Consider the following 25,125-nt stretch of genomic DNA (forward strand, 5'->3'; position numbering starts at 1 on the left):
CGTAAGCCACCGGGTGTCACATGTTTGCTGAAGCACTCTCCAGAGTCCATCTGTTTCCAGTCCAAGTTCATCTATCTCCGCTTGGAGTTTCTGAATGGCCTGGAAATTTAAGTTCAGCATCTGATTGTGGCGGCGTAGCACGTCTCGGGTAAGGTTGACCAAGCCATTTACCGTTTCCATCGTTATGGCGAGCTGCCGATCTGTCCATGCTTGTAGCACAGCCTGCCCGATCGTTGGGACAAACAAAGAGGAAGCTACACTGGCAGCATTCGATAGCCATTCTTTTATGCCTCTTGGACGCCTAGACTTAGAGAAGGGGATATTGTTAAGTGAAACAACTTGAGAAACAGGGCCAACCCAGTCGGTTGCCTTGACGGGGAGCCAGACATAACTTGGGCGATACACTAGGATAGCGGGGCGGCGAGGCATCCGGGTCTTTGGAACGGTTGCAGACTGTAGGAGCAAGCCCTGGAAGGAAAAGGCACCTTTGAGTCTCCTTTTTACTCAAGATCCCTTCACAAGACTGGCGGCTCTTCCCTGTAACGTTAAGAAATTCAAGCAAGACTCCCTTACTTAACTCGCCATTACCAGTTTCACAAGTAGCATTCGCCGCAACTGTGGTGTTGACAACCTTGACAGAGAGGTTAGCAAAAGAGAGGATCAGTGTGTCATTGGTGAGGGGGAAGGACTCGTTGAAGCTTGTGGAGGAAATATAGTTAAAAAGGCAGATTAGAAGGATTGCTATAGGAGAGCAAAGAACAGAGTTACCGATCCTCTTTTTGGGCAACCGCGGGGTGGTCAGTCCTACTATTATCGTCTTGTCGGTCGTCGCCATCATCAGCAGGGTCGGAGGCTTGGTCTAATGGTTCAGGTTGTATATTCGTTGGCGTTTCTGACAGCTGTTCCTTGGCTTCTTCAGGTGATGTCACGGTTCTCACCAGTCTTTCCGGAACCCACACTGGTTGACGTCCTGGTTCCTGGGGAAAAACACAAACAGAGCCTCTGGCCCAGCTGAGCACCGGGTCAGGGCCTTTCCACTGCCCCGACAGGACATCCTTCCAACGGACTAGACCTCTATGCGGAGGACTCGGGGTGGTGTGTTGCAGGGCAGGTGTCATTCCTTGTGAATTTTCGTTTAAAAAATTATATGTGAGCAAGGCTACAGACAGTCGAGCTTTTGGGGACAGGCCGTGGCCTATACCCTCTTTCTGTTTTTTAAGCAAGTCTTTGAGAGATCTGTGCGCTCTTTCAATGATTCCTTGCCCCTGAGGGTTATAGGGGATGCCATGTTTTAATTGGACATCCATGTTGTCACAAAATTTTTGGAAGGATTTACTAGTGTAGGCAGGCCCGTTATCCGTCTTTAACGTCTTTGGCTTACCCCAAGCTGCCCATGCAGCAAGGCAGTGTGCAATGACGTGGGAGACTCTTTCTCCTGGTTCAGCAGAGGCAAATAAAACTTGGGAGCATGTGTCCACCGACACATGTAAGTACTTGATCTTACCATACTCTGAATGATGAGTGACATCCATCTGCCAAGTATCCCCTGGGGTGAGACCCCTAGGGTTGACCCCAACCGAGGGGACTGCTCTCTGCTCTGCACAATTGTTGCAGGCTCGGACAATATCTCGAGCAGCTGCACGTGGTATGCTGAACCGCTTAGCTAGGGTACCTGCGTTGATGTGAAACTTGGCATGGAATTCTCGGGCTTGTTGATACGGTACCAGCGTCGGAAAGATGTGCAGCTGTCGAGTGGCTACATCTGCGCTATGGTTCCCCTGGGCCATAGAGCCAGGCAAACCTGTGTGGGCTCTAATATGGGTTATGTAAAAAGGGTGTTGCCTGGTCCATATAACCTCCTGTAGTTTGGCAAAGAACGTCCTTACTGTAGAGGAATGTTTAACAATGCCCACCGTTTCTAAAATTTGTACAGAGTTCACAACATAAGCAGAATCCGAGACGACATTTAAGGGCTCGGAAAGGCTTTCCAGGACTGCAATGATAACCTGCAGTTCTACCCATTGAGGCTTTTGTGGTTGGAAGAGCACTGTTTTAGGAGTGTCCCCCTCCACACAATACGCCCCTGTTCCAGAGCTGGAGCCGTCCGTGTATACGGTGGGGGCGCCTGCTAGTGGCCTAGGAGAGGTTACTTTGGGAAAAATCACTGGGTGCCGGGTGACAAACTGCAAGAGAGGAGCCTTAGGGAACTGATTGTTAATGGGACCAAGAAATGTACACCGGAGAATGGCCCATTGATCTATGCATCCGGTGAGTATCTCAAGCTGCTGGGAAGAATAAGGCACCCTGAGATTTTTGGGCTGCTGACCGAAATGCTGCACAGCCCTTTTAATGCATTCTAGGGCCAAGTCTGCAACCGCTGTAGGATAGTGCTCTAGGACTTTTTTGGGGGAAACTCCAGGGTGGACCCAGAGCAGCGGCCCCCGCTGCCACAGTACCGCAGTGGGCTGTAATTCTGTCGGCAGCACGCAGGCTTCAAAAGGCTCATCAGGGTCTATTCTCTTCAATGCAGCGCCACTGAGCGCCTGTTCCACCTGGCATAGTGCTCGCCTTGCCTCTGGAGTGAAGCTTCGAGGTGAGTTTATATTAGAATCCCCCTTCAACAGGTCGAACAAAGGTGTTAGTTTGACATTGGGTATTTTTAGGTATGGACGGATCCAATTGATATCCCCCATGAGTTTTTGTAGATCATTGAGAGTGTGTATATTGTCTAGCCTGAGAGACACCTTTGGGGGGAAACATGAGTGGGTGCGACTTTCGCCCCCAGGAAAGTGGTAATGTCAGTCATTTGGATTTTTTCAGGGGCAATCTCTAGGTTAGCTTCTCTAAGACTAAGGACTAAATGTGACAAAACTGTTTTAAGAAGATCTGTGTCTCTATGGGCTAAGAGAATGTCATCCATATAATGGATGATTTTCACTTGAGGGAACTGCTGCCGAGTGCTAGCTAGCTTCGCAGCGACATACAGCTGGCACATGGTAGGACTATTAGCCATGCCTTGGGGCAGGACTGTCCATTCAAAGCGTTGACAGGGCTCCTCTTGATTACTAGAGGGCACAGTAAAGGCAAACTTAGGGGTGTCTTCAGGGTGGAGCGGAATAGAAAAGAAGCAATCTTTCAGATCTATGATGAAAATCGACCAGTGCTCCGGTAATGCCGAGAGGAGGGGCAGTCCCATCTGAACGGGCCCTAAAGGCTCCATGCAATCGTTAATAGCTCTTAGATCATGTAGCAGTCTCCATTTACCAGATTTCTTTTTTATTACGAATATAGGGGTGTTCCACGGTGACGTGGAAGGGGCGATATGGCCCTTTTCTAGTTGTTCTGATACTAGGGGCGTGCAACGCTGCAAGTTTTTCCTGTGGCAAGGGCCACTGAGGCACCCACACCGGAGCCTCGGTTTTCCATTTTAGTTTTATAGGTGTGGGTGGGAATCTCTCCTCAGTGGCCCCTATGAAAAACCCAAGCCTCGTCTGTCAGACTTGGGGGCAGCTTGTATAGGCTCCGCACGTCCGTGCAGTGAAGCTCCTAAACCCTTGCCGGGGGTATACCCCATTTCTTTTAGCAGTCGCTTAGAGGTTGGGGAGTAGCCGCTAATTAAAGTAACGTCCATTTGGGTCAGAATGTCTCTTCCCCACAAAGACACAGGCAGGGCTAATACATAAGGCTGGAAACTGCCTTGGTGTCCTTCTTCATCGGCCCAATGAAGGGCAGCTGCACTGAGCATGGGCGCTGAAATTTGGCCTATTCCTCTAATGGGCTCTTCCGCCCTGCTCGTTGGCCAGGTGGGGGGCCATTCTTGTTGTCTTATGATAGACCGATCGGCCCCTGTATCGAGCAGGCCCAAGAAAGATCTGCCTTGCACCTTAATGGTTAGCATAGGTCGAGACTCCAGGGACATATGGAGTCCCTCAAAAATCGCTCCACTGGATCCGAACCCTTTTTCCCCTCTCTGTCTGATTCTGCTTGGAAAGACTGCATGTAAGCTGGGTAAGAGCAGGAGCTGCGCCAGCTTATCACCTTCTGCAATGACTAAGGTGCCCCGCTGAGATTGAACCATAACTTGGGCACGGCCTGTGAAATCTGAATCTACAAGTCCTGGTATAACTGTTAATCCTTTCAGGGCCGTGGATGCTCTTCCCAATATGAGCCCTACAGTACCAGCCGGTAAGGGCCCCTTGAAGGAGGTCCCTACTAACTGGACACCCATGGAGGGGGTTAGTACGAGTCTGGAGGTGGCACAGAGGTCCAGTCCTGCTGAGCCGGGGGACGCACGAATTTGATCGGATCCTGTGTTGTCGAATGGCATGCAAGGGGGTCCGTCGAAAGGGCGGACCCCCTCTTCCCGTTTTTTGGAATCTGCTCGGGGCGGCCAGAGAGGCGTCTACCCTGCGCATCGAAAACCGATTTACAGTCTTCTGCGCGGTGGGGGCCTTTGTGGCAACGGCCACACGGCCTGGTTGCTACACCTGGTTCGCCAAACCGTTGAGTGGCAGGGGGCTGACGTCTATTGGGACAATCTCTCTTAAAGTGCCCTGATTGGCCACAGCCATAGCACCCGTTAGACTTTGCCCCTAAGGTTCTCGGGCTTTTTGTAGCCACCTGTAGGGAGCTGGCTAGCATGGCAGCTAGACCTGCATTAGTTAAAGGGCTGCCAGCATCTCTACAGAGCCTGACCCACTCTGTCAAATTTTTTGCTCTGTTTTGTGCCAGGATAACTTTGCACTCCTTGTTGCACTGCTCAAAAATCATTTGCTTAACCACAGTCTCTGCTACTCCTGGATCTGAGAAGATTCTCTCAGCTGCGGTTTGCATCCTGGCTACAAAATCCGCAAATGGTTCTGTGGGGCCTTGGTGTATATTGCTGAGTGAGGCCTGAGCCTCTCCCTCACCTGTTAGCTTTTTCCAGGCACCCACAAAACAGCGGAAGATCTGGGCATAGACCTCTTGTGGGAAACCCGTTTGGTTCTGGGCATGGGCGCCTCTCCCCAACAGCATGTCAGCATTCCACCCGCCACGTCTCCCCGCCGCATTCCTTGCGGCCTGCTCTTCAGCTAACTCCTCAAACCATGCTTTCCAATCTATGAATCGGCCTGACGGCAAGCAAGCACGGGCTAGCTGAAAAATATCTGCGGGTGTATGATTTAGAGCAGAGAGGTTCTCGATCATGTTCAAGGTATAAGGGGCATTGGGGCCATACTGATGGACGGCCTGCCTCAATTCCCTCAATAGTTTGTAATCATATGATTCGTGCCGATTGCCACCTTGGGGATTGATAATAACCGGGTACATTTCTGAGACTGGCTGCGGCTCAAGTGGCTGGTAGCCACCCAGCATGCCAAAAGGTCTAAATGTTGTGAAAGGGTTCCATCTCCAGAAATGTCTCCCACCACTACCTAATGGCAAAGGGTCCTGAGGGCCTGTATACTCGGGCGGGGGGTACGGCAAAGGTTGCCCCTCCCCTGACCGACCCATCGGGGTTTCCGGGTCTGGCAGCAAAGGATAATTACATTTACTGGGCATGGCCACTAGAGGGAGCTCTCGGCAAGGTCCTTTGGTGGGACCGCCCAAGGCGTCAGTTGGGAGCTGGGGTGTCCCTGGGGGTGCAGCGGTAGACATTGGCGGGGCGGAAGGCCGCACGGGTGTGGCGGGAGGCTCCTCCCACTCAATTAGCGGGGATGCTTCCGCCTTCTCGTCAGTATCGCTATCTGACTCTGAGTCAGAGTCACTGGACTCCGGCGGTTTGCCCTTACAGGAGCCGTCCGCTGACGAAACTGACTGGGTTTCTTGGAGCGCGCACCGTGCTTCTTGCAAGACAGAGGACGGGCTTAGGCCGGTAGCCGATTCTAGTTCAAGGACCGCACGGACGGTCTCCCATACGGGTACTAGAATCGGGTCCATACACACGCCCGTCTGGCGCGCTCGGTCTATGTCGCGACCGAGCTTCATCCAAGAGGGTAGGCTAAGGCTGCCGGTGCAGGCAAACCAAGGGGCAAAAGTATCAACATCATCAAGAAAACGCTGAAGGGAGCTTTTCCTGACCGAGATACCCCGTTGTTTCAAAAGGTTCTTTAAGGGAGCTAAGAGAGGTGAACTTCCGGACTGCCCCATGATTGCAGTCGGCACTATACTTCAGTCACTCGGAGAGCTCTTCCGAGTCCCCCGGGGTCACCTGAAAACCCACGGGCCCTAACTATCATGTAATAAGACGCACTCACCTTCTCGCGTTGATCAGGCGCGGGAAGTCCGCCGTAAGCTCGACGCGCAGCGCTGCTCTCCTCACAGAGGGACCGTCGAGAGCGAGGCAGGAGGAGGAGCTTCCCCGTACGGGCCACCACTTGTCCGGCGCTGCCCCGCTCGGTCCCCGGTTCCCGGCCGGCGAGGGGAAACAGGGAAGGAGAGAGAGAGATGCAGACTGCGCGAACTAACCTGGTCATGAATCACGACTCGAACCACACGGCAGTTGTGAAAGCAAGCCCTTTACTACAGCTAGATGAACATTCTGTGTTACTGGTTCCCACACGGGGCACGGCGCCTCGTGGGAGAGCAGCCTCGATGTGGCCGTCAGGCACGGCTCCTTGTGGGCTGTCTCACCCTACTCCGTCCGGGTAAGACCTTTTATACACAATTAACAACCAATAAGCTTCTAGGCTAGTATCGCGTATACAGGATTTCGATTGGTAGGAGCGGGTGGCGGATACATACGTCACTATGCGGAAACAGGATGCAGGCGCCATCTTGGCTCACTCGATGGGCGGGGGTAACTCTAGAGCAGGCTGCAGCGCATACGCTAGGCCCGATTCGGGAGGCGGCTTTCCACAATTGGCTAAAGAAGAACTGAGTGGATCCACCCTCCTTTAATGTGTTTTTTTTTTTTTTTTTTTGAGCGAGGAAGAAGGTATATAAAACCTGTAGAAATGGAGTGACATGGTCCAACAATAGCCAATGAGAGACCCAGACTGCCATCTCAGCCCCAGCTTCACCAGCTCCAGCTACCTCCTCTGGCCTTGGCTGCATCCTCAATTCTCACTCTCTAAGCCCCGATACAATCTTCTGCTTTCTCAGCCCCAGTCAACAGCTCAGCCCCAACTGCTTCCTCAGCCTCAGCCCCACAGGGCTTTGGCCCTGGACCTGCAGCCCCACAGCCCACTCTGCCTCCTGGCCTTGACCACCTCCTCAGCCCTAGCTTCAGAGTTCCCACTGGTCCCAAGCCCACAGGACTTGTCAACCCTGGCCACCTCAAGGGAAGGAAAGGAATTCAATAAATGTTCTTGATGGCAAGGAGAGAGGAAAAGAAAAGGAGTGCAAAACACTTTTAATAATCACTTTGGTCAACACACTCCTGTTTCTCTGAATGCAAACCTCAGTGGGACTGGACTCTGAGGTCCTCAGCTGGCCTTCAAATGGGTTATATAGTTTATGCCACCACATGAGATGGAATCACTGTGTCTTATGGAAAGATTTTTTGTTCACTTTATGCCACAAACTGGTCTCACCACCTAGATCATTCCCCCCACCCCTCCATTAGCACACAACTCTTGGTAGAGGATTGAAAGGAATATAAGGGTACCAGGAAAATATCTTTCACCAGATGTACCATCAGAAGAATATGTGCCAAGTGGAAGAGCACTATTCTATTCTGTGCTGCTCATTTGCCATTTTTATTTTCACCTCTTCCTAAGTCATATATGTATAACTTAGTGAATGTCCATTGTATCTTTTGAATTGTGCTAAAGGTTTAAAAGAACCTCTTGAAACTTTACACTTATGAATATAAAATCCTTTAAACAATTCTCCATTCTTTCTCTATAGACAGAAATATTTTTTTTTCATGAAGCTTCCCATTTTCTATGAGATTAAAAATCCAATTAACTTTCTGGAAAATATACTTAATTCTTCATATTTCACTGCAATATTTGACTCTGCAAATACACATGCCAAAGTCAAATCTGGCTGAGATGGGAGCAGGGGTGAAAAGAGCAATCATGTTCTCTGGGCATCCTGATGAGATTCTTATTCATACAGGCCATGCTGTGCTGGGGACTGTGTGCTCATGGGGTTCAAAGGTCCAGATACTGCATATTTCCATTCCCCTTCATATCAAGAGGTGAGGGATTTCATTATTCTGCATTATTTTATATTCTTTGCTTGTGTCCCTGTATTTGTATAGTAAACTCCCAGGACAGCACAATGTGTCCTGGAAGCTCCCAGTGGTCCTTCTGGCCAGCGCTGCTGCATATCCTGTGACAAGTCCACATTTCTAAGGACAGCTACTCTGCCCTCCTCCTCCAACCATCTGACCCATAAGGCCTGCAAGTCACATTTTAAACTTCTGCCCCATGTTAGTCGGCTAATATATGCTATTATTTGCCTTTTAAATTCAGCTTGATGTAGAATTACTATCAGAGATTTTATATTCCACCAAATAACATTTTTATGTTACCGACCTAATCAGAAAATCCCAGTTCAATCAGGCTTTCTCAGGGCTGAGCAACAAAAATGTCCTCTTATTCCAATTTTTAATCTCTACCTTGGGAGAAATATGCAGAAAGGCTCTATAGACGGCAGTTAATCTGTGATTTCTTTACATCAAAGATTAGTTTCTAAAGTTATTAGTACATTCAAAAAATTCATCTCAGGAAGTAAGAATGCAGCAGTCTTCAGAGCTGCACTTTTGCATAAGGAAAGGCTCTTCAAATAATGTTTTCTCTTTAGAAGGAAGGAAGGGAAGAAGGAAGAAAACTGACATTTACTGAGCACTTATTATATGGTGAATGGTGCACAGGAAGTTTTTCATAGATATTAATAACCTCATGACTGATCACTTTTAATCTTCATAGCAACCATATCAGTTAGCTATTATGACCCAGAACAGGGAAGTGAGATCCAGAAAGAAGTGACTTAATCATGATTACACAGCCAGTTGGTGGCAGAGTCAGAACTAGAACCCAGGCCTCCTGCCTCATGCTCTGATGCTCTTTCCACTTGACTGTACTGTCTTTATCAAACACTTTCTCACTTTGAACATAAAGTCAAGCATTAGGTTATCTCTCTGCCATTTTGAATGAGTTTACTACCAAGGAGCTCCCCAAATTCCTTAAATTCCTTAAATCTTTTCTTACACGCCTAGAAGAATATTGGAGGTTTCTTTCTTTGACTATAACAAAGAATCAAGTATCTTTTGCAGGGACTGAGATGCAAGATTTCACTCAGGTGATGGGATTTAGTGTGTTTCTTTTTCCAATATAGTATCTTTCTTACGACTGCCTTGTATATCACCTCGCTTATATCCCACTCCTAGAGTTTAATGGCTTCTCATAGATCTAGAACATTTGAATGGATCTGTATCTCAAAACTGTGAGTTGCTTTCCCCTTTTTTATCTAAGTAGAAATCATTTCATTCCTGCCTCTTTTATAACTGTAATGGCTATTATACTCTCCTTTTAGCCTACTGGGTAGCCTCTTTCTCACCTCCATGAGAGCTTCCTTAACACATTTAAAGAGCTGTTGATTTCATATATCATACTGAACAAGGAATACAGTGATTTAGTTAAAGTTATATCATGCTTGACTTTCATGCAATTGTTTATGTCGTTTGAGCTGAATTTGGCTAAACTAATATTAATCTAAATTAATATTCAGCTAATCTAAACCTATATAATCTAACCTATACTCATGTTGGTATACTACGGCCTCTACAGAAGATCTTTTTCTCAAAGAGCTATTTATTCTCTTACTGGGAGATGCTCCATTAAATGTATTGCTTAGGTATAAGTAAATTAAGGTCTCATCCTACTTCACTTCAATTGCTTCCCCCAATGCAGTCAGAAATAATGGTATAGATGTTTCTCTTAACTGTTGAGAAATCATGTTTACCATCTTCTCACAGCTTTAATGTCTCTTTTGATTCCTCAAAATAGCACCCCTAGTTGGTTGATGATTGTGTGACCTTGAACTTGTTACAGAAGAACATGTATAGTATCATATTCCTTCTTTTTCTCTTTATCCACACTATCCTTAGGAATCTAAGAGGGTCACTGTATTAGTTTCTTAGGCTGCTGTAACAAATTGCCACAATCTAGGTGGCTTAAAACAACAGAAATTTATTAACTTCCAGTTCTAGAGCTCAGAAGTCCAAAATGGGTCTGAACTGGGATAAAATCAAGGGGGTCGACAGCCCTGCATTCCTTTTTGGAGGTTCTAGGGGAAAAATGATTTCCTTGCTTTTTCTGGTGTCTAGAGGCTGCCTGCACTGCCTGCAGTCTAGTCCACTTCCATCTTCAAAGCCAGTAAAAGCCAGTGGAGTCTTTCTCAGGATGCCATCTCTATGATTCTGACTCCTCTGCCTCCTTCTTTTCCAATTAGAGACCTTGTGATTACATAGGACCCACTTGGATAAACAAGGAATAATCACCCCATTTCAAGATCCTTCATTTTGTCACATCTACAAAGTCTTTTTCCATGTAAGATAATATATTCACAGGTTCTGGGATATAGGATGTGGAGATCTTTGAGGGATCATTATGGTATCTACCACAATCATTAATAGGGCATAAGATAATATACCTATGAAGTCACACAGGTCTGTTTCTCCAGCACTGAAAAAAAAATGTTAAGAGTGCAGCTGGATTCAGAAGAGCTAAAACATTTCATAGGTACTATATACCTATGGAAACAGACTTGACTACACTTTTAATTATTTATAGTTGAGTGAAAGGAATTCCTTTCAGCTAAAACACATATATCATCTGTCTTAGTATTGCCATTAAGTAATACATTCAGAGCTTGGCAAAAACATATCCCAATGACATTTGTAAAATCCGTTTCCACCTACTTGCTTTAGGCATGTCACTGTGCCAATGAACACATTAAATGTGATTAATCTTTTTGGAGACAGAACTTGGAATTGCTTATCAGCAAGGCCTGAATGAATAAAAAATATTTGAACAAAATATGACCTTTTTAATTCATTCTAGCAAAGAGAAATTGCATTTAACCTTACCTGTAAATGATTTACAATTTACCTTTACATTGACTAAATTATTGTGTGTTTTGATTCCCCAAATACATTATGATAGAGACAATTTCTAAGGTTACATTATGTTTTACTTTGTTAGCCTTAATCATTCTATCAAAAGGCATAAACCTACCTCTTTCTCCTTTTGTTTTTGTCTCCTCTGTATAAACAAAGCACCTAGAACTGGGGGTAACTACAGTAATGACAGAAAGCTTTCCCATGATGTGGCACCAAAGCAAGCTGTTCTTGTTTAGCAACTGCTTACTTGATCTACTGATTGATTTATTCAAAACGCTTATTGGTTATCAACTAAGTACCAAGCACTATGTATGGAGGGAGGACGAGAGAGAAAACACACACAATCCCTGTTTGCTTCCTTGCGAGGCTTACAGTCCTCAAAGGAGACCCTGAAAATTTCCTTGGTGGTGTTTCTAATGACCAAAATGACTGGATAGTTGATGACACGTCATGACCCGTTCACTAAGTGAGCATTCCAAATGACAATAAAAAATAATGTTGAATGTGCTCAGGCTAGTTTTGTCAATGAGTTTAGGCAAACCAGTTTTGACCAGTTAGATTTTAGAACAAACCAGTCCTGTCTATCTGGCCCTGTTGTCTTAGCTTTGATTACAAGAAAAAGAATTTTCCTAAAATACAGTAATGGATTGGTGGACCAAACAAATGACATTTAAGGAAATATCTGAGTGACCATGTGTTTCTAAGCAACACAAGGGGAAAGGTAAATTGCTACTAGCTGTCTGAATATGGCTCCAGAGCTCTCACATGGTGTTGGTCTTAAACCTTAGAGGCTGCTTTCTGAAACAAAATGCCTTATGACTCTGGAGGAGCACATTGAGGCCTTCATTTTGCTCATTAAAGTTATTTAAGGCCTCCTATCACCTCAGCAAGCTTACATGACTTTGCTCAGTCATGTTTCTGAAAAAAATCAATTTAGCAGTGAATGAGGTCTGCCCATGCCCCTTCCTTGTCAGTTCTACACTTTCTCATTCTACTAGGTAGCATATACTGGAGTCTTAACATGTGGCAATGCAACATCAAAATAATTGATTGAAAAGCAGAAAATCACATTGATAGGCACTAAATAACCAGTTGCATCTATTATTTCTGAATTTATTTAGGTTCAGAGCTAAATTGATCTGTTTTTGACTCAGGTGTATATAGTGCTGTAACGTCATTATTTCTATTCACATTCAATAGAATCAAAGTTTTAATGCTAACTGAATAATATTGATTAAATTTTTGTACACTCTAAACTGAAATCATGTCTGGATGAAGGATTACCAACTACTTTAGTCTCATAAAAACTGTACTAATGTTTTCTGATGCCCTGTGATCAGATATACATAAATTATTCCTAGGTAATCTTCTCTTATCTTCTGGGAGAATTTATGCTACTAATTGTGAATTTTCCTTAATACCTTAGGTCAAGGGAAAGAGTGACATTATTTCTCACCAGGTATATATGATCATCAGATGTTTGCCTTTCTGCTTGAACTTGCTTGCCTCCCAGCCCTCTATGGAGTCTTTAATTGAGGAAGAGAGTGATCTCAGACCTATGGACAGTGGTATTCTGGCAAATATTTAACAGCTAGTTCTCTGGAAACAAGTAAATAAACAAATCTCCAATTTGTAGCATTCGCCTATTTCCATGGCATAAATATTCCCACTGTGGCTGATTTCAAGCTACCAACCTGCTATTACTAAACATCTAGTTGGGGAGACATGCACACAATCTGCCCTCTCAGACTAGTTTTAGGTGGCAGCAGCACACCACTGCCTGGGAGTCAGCAGGTCACATCCAATCTGGGCTGCATATAAAAGCAGTGAACATGTAGGTGGCACTGTAGCACTGGGGTGAACAGAAATGATCGTCACTACAAAGCAATGTTTATATTCTTGCTCTTGCTCCACTCTCCAGGCTAATGTAAGTACATGAAGAAAAAGTACAAGTAAAGGAAGCAAGCCAGAGGTTGGGAAATTATGGTCTGTGGGCAGTTTGTATGGTTGTTGGGCTAAGAAGTTGTTTTAAATATTTTTAAGTGCTGTGAAGAAGAAGGAGAGTGGGGAGAGTGAGGAGGAGGAGGGGAGAAACCACTGGTAGCAGAAGCAACAACAGATGCCATATGTCCCCCAAAGGATAAGCTATTTACTTTCTGGTCCTTTGGAGAACAAGTTTGCTGGGCCCTGATGTAAATAGTAATAAGAGGCAGAGCAGCACTTGGTAAAATTAACTCTGCTTTGGGGCTAGATATTGGGAGGAATTTTGGTGGAATTTGTGCCATTGACAAAATGATGAGGCCATCATGAACACAATTGGGGTTTTATATACAAGAATTAGCTTCAGTCTGCTGGCTCCAGAGGGAGATTCTAGGCAGTGAGGCCTGCCTCTTCTTCTACTGACTTGGGTTAAGTTAGTATAGAAATTATATGGTTGTAAATATACATTACCTCACCTGTTCCAGCCTTTGGCATCACTCTCTGGGAGGAACTATTAATGGGAATGCGGCAGAAATCCACTCTCTTTGTGCCCTGCATAAATTGACCTGTAATGAGGGCATTCCAAGCAGCCTGATGCTTAGACTATTTTCACTACTATTACTATTGTCCACAAGGGTACTAAAAGTAAAACAGGAATAAAAAAGTCTATTGATTTTATTATTTTTATTCTCACTGTTGAGAAAGTGTGCTTCAAACCTGCAAGGCCCTTCCTGCATAAAAACAATTAAAACTTCTCTCTATAAAAGCATAGATAAAATGAAAGTGTACATAACCAGAAAAAATTGTGATGTATGAATCATACTAGAATTGATTAGTATATAAAGATCTTTTAGAAAACAAAAAGAAAAATCCAAATATCACTGGATTTGGGGAAAATGACAGAGTAGGGAGCTCCAGGACTCAGTCCTTTCACCAGAACAACCATTAAACAGGCAGGAACTGTCTGAAACAACTATTTTGAAACTCTGGAGGCAGAAGAACACTGTACAACATCAAGGAAGAGTGGGAGGCAGAGGCTGATAAATTACAGCAAAGAACTGTAAATTGTTCTCTCCACACAGCAGCTACCAGCACCCTAACTAGCTTCTGGTGACAGAAAGAGATGCAAAAATCCTCTTTCTCAAGACCAGGTGTGGGCATGGCTGATCACTGATCACAGCTTTTGAATAGCGACTTCAGATCCCTGGGGTCCTGGCTCTGAGGGCAGTCATTGTTTCAACCAACCCCGGACAAAGGCCATAGCAGAGGAGACTGGGGGTCACTGTGCTTCCTCGGGGCTGCACGGGACAGTTGGCTCAGATTTGGAGAATGCTGAGGAAGGGTCACTGGCCCTGTTTTTGATGGTAAAGACTGATTTGGAAAAGTCCTGTCTGATGCGCCCCACCTACAAGAATTTGCCTTCCAGGCAAAAGCAGATTGAGATAAAGCAAGGAGTGTATAGAGGCAGAGAGTATTGGGCAAAGACTTGCTGACTTCAAACACAGGGAAAGTTGAGGTCTGCCTCCAGGGAAACAGAGTGGACAACCAAACTCCCTAAACAGGAGAATTCCAAAACAACTAATAAGAAAAAGCCCAGGACAAGTTATAGGCCCAGAAAGACAGGGAAAACCCTGCACATTGCACTGGCTTGGGCAGATTTCCAGATAGGTGGGCTGAAGCTCAAGAAAACCTGTCTTTCACCAGCTGGTAACAAAGCTAAGAAACAGACATCTCAGAGAGCAAATCCCAGAGTTAACATTTTAAAATATTAAAATGTATGGTGTGCAACAAAAGTACAAGACAAAGAAACAGGGAATGATGGCTCATCAAGAGGAAAAGGAGAAAAATCCAGAGAACACTGATGAAGAAGACCAAAATGTGGACATACTGAACAAAGCCCTTAAAAAATGATCTTAAAAATGCTCAAGGAGATGAAGGAAAATACAGAGAAAGTACTAAAGGATATCAGGAAAACAGTTAATCAGCAATATGAGAATCATAGTTAAGATATAGAAATTATATAAAGGAATCAAACAGAAGACCACAATAACTGAAATGCAAAATTCCCAGGAGGGTTTCAAGAACATATTGGACCTGGCAGAAGAAAAAATCTGTGAATTCAAAGAGAAGACAATTGAAATGAGTTGGGCTGAGAAGCAGAAATAAAAAATAATTATGAAAAGTAACAATAGCCAATGACACCACTGGGAGACCATGAAGCATTCCATTATATGCATTATGGGAATCCCAGAGGAGAAGAAAAAGAGAAAGGGGCATAAGGAATAATTAAAGAAATAAAGACAGAGAACTTTCCAAGCATAGCAAAAGATGTCATACGCACATCCAAGAAGCCCAGAGAACACCAAACAATATAAACATAAAGAAAAATAAACCATGTCATATATTGGTCACTATCAAATATAAAGGACAAGAAGAGAGTCCTGAAAGCTGCAAGAAAAGAGGAACGTGTTATGTACAAAGGTCTCCCAATTAGATTAAGTTCTGATTTCTCATCAGAAACCATGGAGACAAGAAGGCAGTGGGTTGAAATACTTAAGGTGCTGAAAGAAAACAATGGCAATCCAATTTTCTTTTTATCCAGTGAGACTTAAAACTGAAAAAAAGAGGGGGAGGATGTCATAAACATGGCAACATAAGACATCCCTTGAGAAAACCTCCCCAGAGATTCAGTGAAAAAAAGAACAAATCAAACTTGCTTAGAACTCTAGAGGATGGTAGAGAATGGAGAAGAACTTCACTAAAGCTGACTCAAAGAAAGAGAAAAAAATCATGTAGGAAACTTCCGTCCCAGACCCACCAGTCCTCTTCACTCCCTCTCACTTGGTCCTGTGCAGCTTGGGAGTTGCTCAGAGGCAGTGGACTGGAACCCTCCCACCTCCCACCAGAGACACAGACTATAAAGCCATTCACAGAAGCAAGTTAGAACCCCCTGCATATCCAGGCCCAGGAACCCAAGTCCACAGAGACCCAGGGAGGGACAGAAGCCGCTTAGGAGTGCTGCATACAAAAGAGCCCCCAGGGGTGTGGAAGTGGTGTGCTCACTCAATCCAGTTCCTGTCAGCTGGACCACTTAAACACAAAGTGGATTTTCTGGACTGACCGGCCTTTCTGGATAGACCCTGTCTGGCTCTCTGTGGCTGGATACCATAACAGGGAAGAATCTACAGGCAGAAAAACCTCACAGAGGAAAAAAGTGGGAGGGGTTAAACTGAACTGCTGTAAGACAGGAGGGTCTTTGAACAGTGTAAGGAAACTGGGGCACTGAGAGAGGGAGAGAATTTAAACAAATCATAGGAGCTGGGGAGAAAATTCTGCATGAAAACAAACAGAACAGATCAAGATTCCTAGAGAAGGAACTGAGGAAAGGAAGCTTTCTCCTGGAGCTGAAACAATTACATAAAAAGGGCAATCTTAAAAATTGTACCACATATGCAGGGCAAGAATCAGATGAAGAAAACCTGATAAAATCTGATCAGTTAAACATGGGCTACTCTAAAGGTCTAGAATAAGTTTAATTAAGTGTCAAAGAAGAGCCTTAACACAATCAGCAATAAAATCCTAGACAAGACAGAGAAACTGACATTCAGAGTTAACTTATCAAGATAATCAGATGCCTAGATATCAGCAAAAAATGACACGCGATACCAAGAAACAGGAAGATTATGGCTCAGTCAAGGGAACAAGTAAAAACTTCAAAGGAGACACAGAATTTGGAATAAATAATCAAAGAATTTTTAAAAAATCTCCTAAATCAATTCAAGGAGATGAAAGAAAATATGCAAAAACAGGTAGAGGATATTAAGAAGGTAATGTGTTAGCATAAAGAATTTTAAAGTATAAAAAGAAACATAACAGAAATTATAGGGATGAAAGCAACAATAGTAGAGATTAAAAATACACTAACATCATACAACAGCAGATTTGGACAGGCAGAAGAAAGTATCAGTGAACTAGAAGACAGGACAATCAAAATCATACAGTCAAAAAACAGATAGAGAAAAGAATTAAAAAAATTGAGTAATGTCTCAGGGATTTGAGTGACACTATGAAGCCCACAAACATATGCATCATGGGTCTCCCAGAAGGAGAAGAGAGGGGAAATGTGACAGAAAGAATATTTGGGGAAATAATGGCTGAAAATTTCCCAACTCTTAAGTAAGACATAAATATACATGTCCAAGAAGTACAATATACTCTAAACAGAATAAATCCTTAATAGACCTACTCTGAGATACATACTAATCAGAATATCAAATACCAAAGATAAAGAGAGAATTTTGAAAGCAGCAAAAGAAAAGCAATTTTTTCCATACAAGGGATCCTCAATAAGTCTAAGTTCCAATTTCTCATCAGAAATCATGGAAGCGAGAAGGCAGTGGTATGATATATTTAAGGTACTGAAAGAGAAAAACTATCAGCCAAGAGTTCCTTGTGTGACAAAATTGTCCTTCAAAAATGAGGGAGAGTTTTAAATATTTACTGATAAACAAAAACTGAGAGAATTTGTCAACAAAGGAACTGCCCTACAAGAATTACTAAAGAGAGTTCTGCAGGTTGAAAGGAAAAGACAGGAGAAAGAGGCTTGCAGCATTGTGAAGAAATGAACATCTTCAGTAAGGGTAATTAAAAAGGTAAATGCAAAACCCATTAGTACTGTATCTTCAATATAGAACTCTACTCTTTAATTCATAAAAGAGTCAGAATACAATTAAACAACTAAAAGGCATATTTCCTGACAATGGACTTACAAAATATAAAGTGGGAAAGTGGGGGAAAAAAAAAAACAACATAAAGAGGGATATGGGAGCAGATAACAGGCATGGTATTGAAACTAAGTTGCTATCTTTTCAAATTAGTAGGTTTTAGATGTAGATTGTGTAAACACAAAGAAAGTATTTTTGAAATATACACATATCAGAAATGAGAAAGAGATCAGTGAGATACATCAGAAAAGATCAACTATACAGAAAAGGAGGTTGCAATAAAGGAAAAGAGAAACAAAAAAAGAGATGACTTATAAAACAAAGGACAAAATGGCTGAAGTCAGTACTGCCTTTACAGTAATAACACTGACTGCTAATGGATTAAACTCCCCAATCAAAAGACTCAGGTTGGCAGAATGAATAAAAAAGCATGATCCAATTATATGTTATTTACGAGACTCACCTTTGACCCAAAGACAAAACAGGTTGTAAGTGAAAGGTTGGAAAAGAAAATCCATTCAGGTAGTAAGCAAAAAGAGAGATGGGGTCTAGCCATACGAATTTCAGTCAAAATATATTTTAAGTAAAAAACTGCTATAAGAGACAAAGAAGGACACTATATATTAATAAAAGGGCCAATCCACCAAGAAGGAATAAAAATCATAAATATTTATGCACCTAAACATGGTGCCCCAAAATACTTGAGGCAAACACTGGCAAAACTGAAAGGAGAAATACACACCTGTACAATAATTATTGGAGATTTTAATACACAATTCTTGTCAATTCATAGAACATCTTGACTGAAGATAAATAATGAAACAGAGAAATTGAATTATATGATAAATGAACCAGACTTAAGAGATATTTACAGAATATTTCTCCCCACAACTGCAGGATATACATTCTTCTCAAGGGTTCATGGATCATTCTCCAGGACAGACCACATGTTGGGTCACAAAACAGGTCTCAATAAATTTAGAAAGACTGGAAATGTACAAAGTATCTTTTCTGACCATAGGGAATGAAACTGGAAATCAATAACAGTCAGAGAACTGAAAAAACCCACAAATATATGTAAGTTAAATAACACTCTTAAAAAATCAGTGGGTGAAAGAAGAAATTACGAGGAGAATCAGTAAACATCTTAAAGCAAATGAAAACAAGAATACAACATATCAAAACTTAGAGGATGCCATGAAGGCAGTGCTGGCAGGGAAATTTATTGCCCTAAACACTTTCATTAAAAAAGAAGAAAGCTAAAATCAAAGACCTAACTGCACACCTGGAGGAACTAGGAAAACAAACAAACAACAAGAAAAAAAAAAAAAAAAAAAAAAAAACAGCAAACTAACCCCAAAGCAAGCAGAAGGAAAGAAATAACAAAGATTAGAGCAGAAATAAATGAATTTGAGTATAAAAAATGGTAGAATTAACAAAACCAAAAGTTGGTTCTTTGAAAAGATCAATAAAATTGACCAATCCTTATCTCAACTGATAAAGAAAAAAAGAGAGAGGACCAAATAAATAACATCAGAAATGAGGGAAGGGACATTACTGGTGATCCTCACAGAAATAAAAAGGATCATAAGATGATACTATGAACAGCTGTATGCCAACAAATTAGAAAACCTAGATGAAATGAACAAATTCCTAGAAACACACAAGGAACCTACACCGACTCTAGAAGGAATAGAATACCTCCACAGACCAATTACATGTAAAGAGGTTGAATCAGTCATCAAAAAACTCCCAACAAAGAAAAGCCCAGGACCAGGTGGCTTCACAGGTGAATACTGCCAATCATCCCAGGAAGAATTAATACCAATCATGCTCAAACTCTTCAAAAAAATTGAAGAAGAAGGATCACTACCTGAGTCACTCTATGAGGGCATCACCCCGATACCAAAGCCAGATAAAGATACTACAAGAAAAAAAAATTACAGACCAATTTCTCTAAGAAATACAGATGCAAAAATCCTCAAAAATATACTTGTAAATCGAATCCAACAGCACATCAAAAGAATTATATATCACGATCAAGTGGGTTTTGTCCCAGTTATGTGCAGGTGGTTCAACTAAGAATATCAATTAATGTACTACATCACATTAACATCACAAAGGGAAAGAAACACAGGATCATCTCCATTGACACAGAAAAGGCATTTGACAAAATCCAGCATCCATCCTGATAAAAACACTTAGAAAAATAGGAATAGAAGGAAACTTTCTCAGTATGATAATGGACGTATTTGAAAAATCCACTGCTAATATACTATTTAATGGTGAAAGACTGAAAGGTTTCTCTTTGAGATCAGGAAAAAGATAAGGACTGCCAGTGTCACTACCATTATTCAACATTGTACTGGAAGTTCTTTCCAGAGAAATTAGGCAAGAAAAAGAAATAAATGGCATCCAAATTGGAAAGGAAGGAAAAAAAAACTTGCCCTATTTGCAGATGACACAATCCTATATGCAGAAAATAATCCTGAACAATCCACAACATAGTACTCCCAGAGCCGATAAATGAATTCAGCAAAATGGTGGGGTACAATATCAACACCCCAAAATCAGTAATGTTTATATATAGAAGCAATGAACAAATAGAAGAAGAAATCAAGAAAAATTCCATTTACAATAAGAACTAAATAATCACATATCTAGGAATAATCTTAACCAATGATGTAAAGGATTTGTACATAGAAAACTATAAAACATTGCCAAAAAAATCAAAGAAGACTTAAATAATTGGAAGGTCATTCCCTGTTTATGGATTGAAAGACTCAGTATCATTAAGATATCAATCCTACCCAAAGCAATTTATAGATTCAATACCATCCCTAACAAAATTCCAGCAACTTCTTTGCAGAATTGGAAAAGCCAACCATTAAATTCATATGGAAGGTTAAGGGGCCCTGAATACCTAAAGTCATCTTGAAAAAGAAGAATGAAGTTGGAGGACTCACACTTCCCAATCTTAAAACTTACTACAAAGCCACAGTATTCATAACAGTATGGTATTGGCACAAAGACAGACATATAGACCAATGGAATAGAATTGAGAGCTCAGAAACCAACCCTCACATTTATGGCCAAATGATTTTTGACATGGAGGCCAAGACCTCTCAATTGGAAAAGAATAGTCTCCTCAACAAACGGTGCTGGAAAAACTGGATCTTGATTTAAAAAACAAACAAACCAGAAAAAAAAGGGAGGACCCCAACCTTACACCTTATACAAAAATCAGCTAAAAATGGATCAAAGACATTAATATAAGAGATAGAACTATCAAACTCCTCAAAGAAAATGTAAGGAAGCATGTTTAGGACCTTGTGTTAGGCAATGGTTTCTTAGACTTTACACTCAAAACAGAAGCAACCAAATTAAAAACAGATAAATGGGACCTCATTAAAATTGAAAACTTTTGTGCCTCAAAGAACTTTATCATGAAATTAAAATGACAACCTACACAATGGGAGAAGATGTTTTGAAATCATATATCCAATATCTATCTATCATATACCCTATATCTACCAAAGAAGATATATAAATGACCAGAAAGCATGTGAAAATTTACTTAACATCATTAGCCATCAGGGAAATACAAATCAAAACCACAATGTGATACCATTTCACACCCATTTGAATGGTTTCTACTAATAAACCATAAAATAACAAGTTTGAAGAGGATGTGGAGAAATAGGAACATTCATTCATTGCTGTTGGCAATATAAAATGGTGTAGCCACTGTGGAAGGCAGTTTGGTGGTTCCTCAGAAATCTTAGTATTACCATATGAGCTGGCAATACCACTACTAGGCATATACTCAAAAAAATTGCAAGCAGGGACTCAAACACATAATTTCACACTGATATTCATAGTGACATTATTCACAATTTCCAAAAGATGGAAGCAACCCAAATGTCCATCAACTGATGAATGGATAAATAAATGTGGTATATACATATAATGGAATATTATTCAGCCATAAAAAGGAATGAAGTCCTGATACATGCGACAACATGGATGACCCCTGAAGACATCATGTTGAGTGAAATAAGCCAGACGCAAAGGCACAAGTATCATATGATCTCACTGATTTGAAACAATTAGGGTAAGCAAACTCATAGAGTCAGAATCTAGAATATAGGTTACCAGGGGCCAAGGTGAGTATAAGGAATGGGAAATTAAGACTTAAAATGTACAGGGTTTCCATTTGGAATGATGGAAATGTTTTCATAATGGATGATGGTGATAGCAGCACTGAAATAAATATCTGAATGTGATTAAAAGGGAAATGTTATATTGTATATGTGGTAACAATATACAATATATGCTACACAAATAGTGAACCCTAAGTTAAACCATGGACTACAGTTAATAGTACAATTATAAAATTGTGCTATCATCAATTGTAACAAATGTTCCACAGCAATGCAAGATGTTAATAATAGGTTGGAATATGGGAATCCTGTATTTTATGCATAATTGTTCTGCAAAGCCACAACTTCTTTAATAAAGATAAAACATTTAAAAACACACAAATGTTTGAATAGGCAAATGTGTCAAAGATTTTTATTGGTAACTCCCAAAACTAAAAATATAACTGACCAATGAACTTCAAATGTATGTTCTAATTACTAGTGTAATTGGATTCATTACTTATAAATTACCTGGTAAATTTTTTCTCATTGCTATTGACAGTAATGAAAAGTAAGAGAAATATTTCCATACATTCAGAAAATATTTATTGAGCACCTACTATGTGCTAAACATTGTACTGTAGTAAACCACTAAGAGTGTTCACCAGGACTTTGTTCCTATTGTCTAGGCTTGTCCTTGGATAGGGACATGTTCCCAGTTTTTTATGTTTCACAAACACCCCTCCCTCCCCCAAAAAAGATGTTACAGATGCCTTGGCATGAACCCTAAAAAACAACTTTGGTTTAGAAGTCTTAGACTCGAAATCATGAACTGAAATGCTTACAGAGGCCAGGCCATTTGATCTAAGAAAATGAAGCAGCTGGGTGGCAAACGAGCATGCACAGCCTCTCTAAAGATGGCAGTTACTACTGGCTCCTGGAGACTCTTGTCTTGCAGGGAATGTGTCCCAGAATTGCCAGATCTTCAGCTGCAGGGAGAGTAAGGAAGTCTGGGCTTTTGCCGAGCAGCTCCCAATTTTTAATTGTTGGCAATTAAATAATGATAAAATAATAGCAGTGAGTTATGTTGACTTTGAAAAGGTATCTTCATTTGACTTGTACAACTAAAAGTTGGCTTGTAGTTGTACATTTGGTTTGGAGAACTGAAGTGTGCAATCTCTTGTCTAGGCTTAAGAAGAAAGGAGATTAGGCTGGCCAACCCTCAGGGGGAGGTTTGGAGGCCGTTTGGTTTAGAGAGCTCAAGAAGAAATTAGTCCCAATCAGGAAGTTTGGCTCTCTCAGAATTGGAGAGGATGCAAAGGTTTATAGTTTCTACTGATGTCAGAGACTTGTACAGAGCTCACTAGTTGTGCCTTCGTGTGGCAGAACTTTGAATGCTCATGACTGTGGAGGATGTTGCACACAAGGCTCATCATGTGGTCTGGACAGCAGTGGTGGAGGAGCCCGGCCAGGGAGGACCTGAGAATCATCACTGGGAGGGACATCTCTATAGCAACAGTACCTGAAGGATGATGGAGGACCACAATTCAAGAGTATCACTGTGTAAAAGGAGAAGACATGCTAACAGTTTTTCAAGGTCAGCCTCAATATGCAGTACTATTTCAGTTTGCTAATTCTGCCATTATGTAAAACACCAGGAATGGATTGGCTTTTATAAAGGGGGTTTCTTTGGTTACAAAGATACAGTCTCAAGGCCATAAATTGTCCAAGGTAAGACATCAACAATTGGGTACCTTCACTGAAGGATGGCCATTGGCGTCCAGAAAACCTCTGTTAGCTCGGAAGGCACATGGCTGGCATCCGCTTGCTCTCAGGTTGTGTTTCAAAATGGTGTTCTCCAAAATGTTGCTCTTGGGGCATTTTGTCCTCTCTTAGCTGCAGCTGCTCTTCAAAATGTCACTCTCAGTTCCTCTGAGGTCCTTCTGTTTGTAAGCCCCTTTATAAGACTCCAGTGAACTAATCAAGACCCATGCTGAATGGGCAGGGCCACACCTCCATGGAAATAACCCAATCAGAGTTATCACCCACAGTTGGGTGGGTCATATCTCCATGGAAACAACCTAATCCAAAGGTTCCAACCTAATCAAGACTTAGTACATCTGCCCCCACAAGATTGCATCAAAGAACATGGCGTTTGGGGAGGACATAATACATCTAAACCAGCACAAGTACCATCTCCTTTATTCCTCCTAAACTCTAATTTCTAGGATTCTGAATATGATTTTATTAATAAAAGAATAACATATGCAATATATCTTATATTCCATGTGTACTGGAGCATTCTGTATCTGCTGCAGTAAAAATCAAAGACATGCAAATTAAAATGATACACTATTTTTATATATCTGAAACTTGGCAAAAGATGAAAAATGAATGAGTCAACTTTTGACTTTTGTCTTGGAGGAATTCAAAGTGCAAATTTCTTCAGTTGTCCTGAATCTGGGTTTATTTGACACCAGTGCTTCCTCCATGCCACCCAAGTTTGACTCCAACAGGGTCAGAGTTTTGCATAGGTGGGGAAGTTGGTGCCATGTCTGCCTTGACCCCTAAAATCAGCCTCCTGAATCTGACTCCAAAAAAAGGTTTGGTGATTACATTGCCAAGGCAACAGGTGATAGGAAAGGTCTAAGGATTACAGTGAAACTGACCATAACAGGCAGGCTCAGATTGAGGTGGTACCTTCTGTCTCCACCCTGATCACCAAAGCCCTTAAGGAACCACCCAGAGACAGAAAGAATCAGAAAAATATTAAGAGCAATGGAAATAATCACTTTTGATGAGATTGTCAACTTTTCCCAATAGATGCAGTACTTATCTTTACCCAGAGAACTCCCTGTACATGTGAAAAAGATTCTGGGGACTGCCCAGTCTGTGGGATGCAATGTTAATGGCCACCACCCTCATGACACCATAAATGATATCAACTGTGGTGCAGTGGAGTGCCGTGCTAGTTAAGACCACAAAGGAAAATATTTCCATAAAGGATCATTGACAATCAGGGAAAAAATTGAATGAGACACTGCTGCAAACAGTTTGGAGCCATAAAGTCTGATTACAAGTACTAACTCTGCTAACCTTCGCATTCTGAGTCTTCTGGTAAGTCACTTAACCTCTCTGAGTCTCAGTTTTCTTATTGTTAAAATAGGGCTAATAATAAAACCTACTTCTTAGGGGTCGATTAAGCTAATACATGTGAAGAGCTTAG

At 41.9% G+C, this 25,125-nt stretch overlaps 1 pseudogene; it reads left to right on the forward strand.

Moving 5' to 3' along the window:
- Positions 1-24,389: 24,389 nt before the first annotated feature.
- Positions 24,390-24,875, forward strand: LOC119523808 (annotated as a pseudogene).
- Positions 24,876-25,125: the final 250 nt, after the last annotated feature.

The sequence above is a fragment of the Choloepus didactylus genome, chromosome X, assembly GCF_015220235.1.
Source record: "Choloepus didactylus isolate mChoDid1 chromosome X, mChoDid1.pri, whole genome shotgun sequence".
NCBI classification, from domain to species: Eukaryota; Metazoa; Chordata; class Mammalia; order Pilosa; family Megalonychidae; genus Choloepus; species Choloepus didactylus.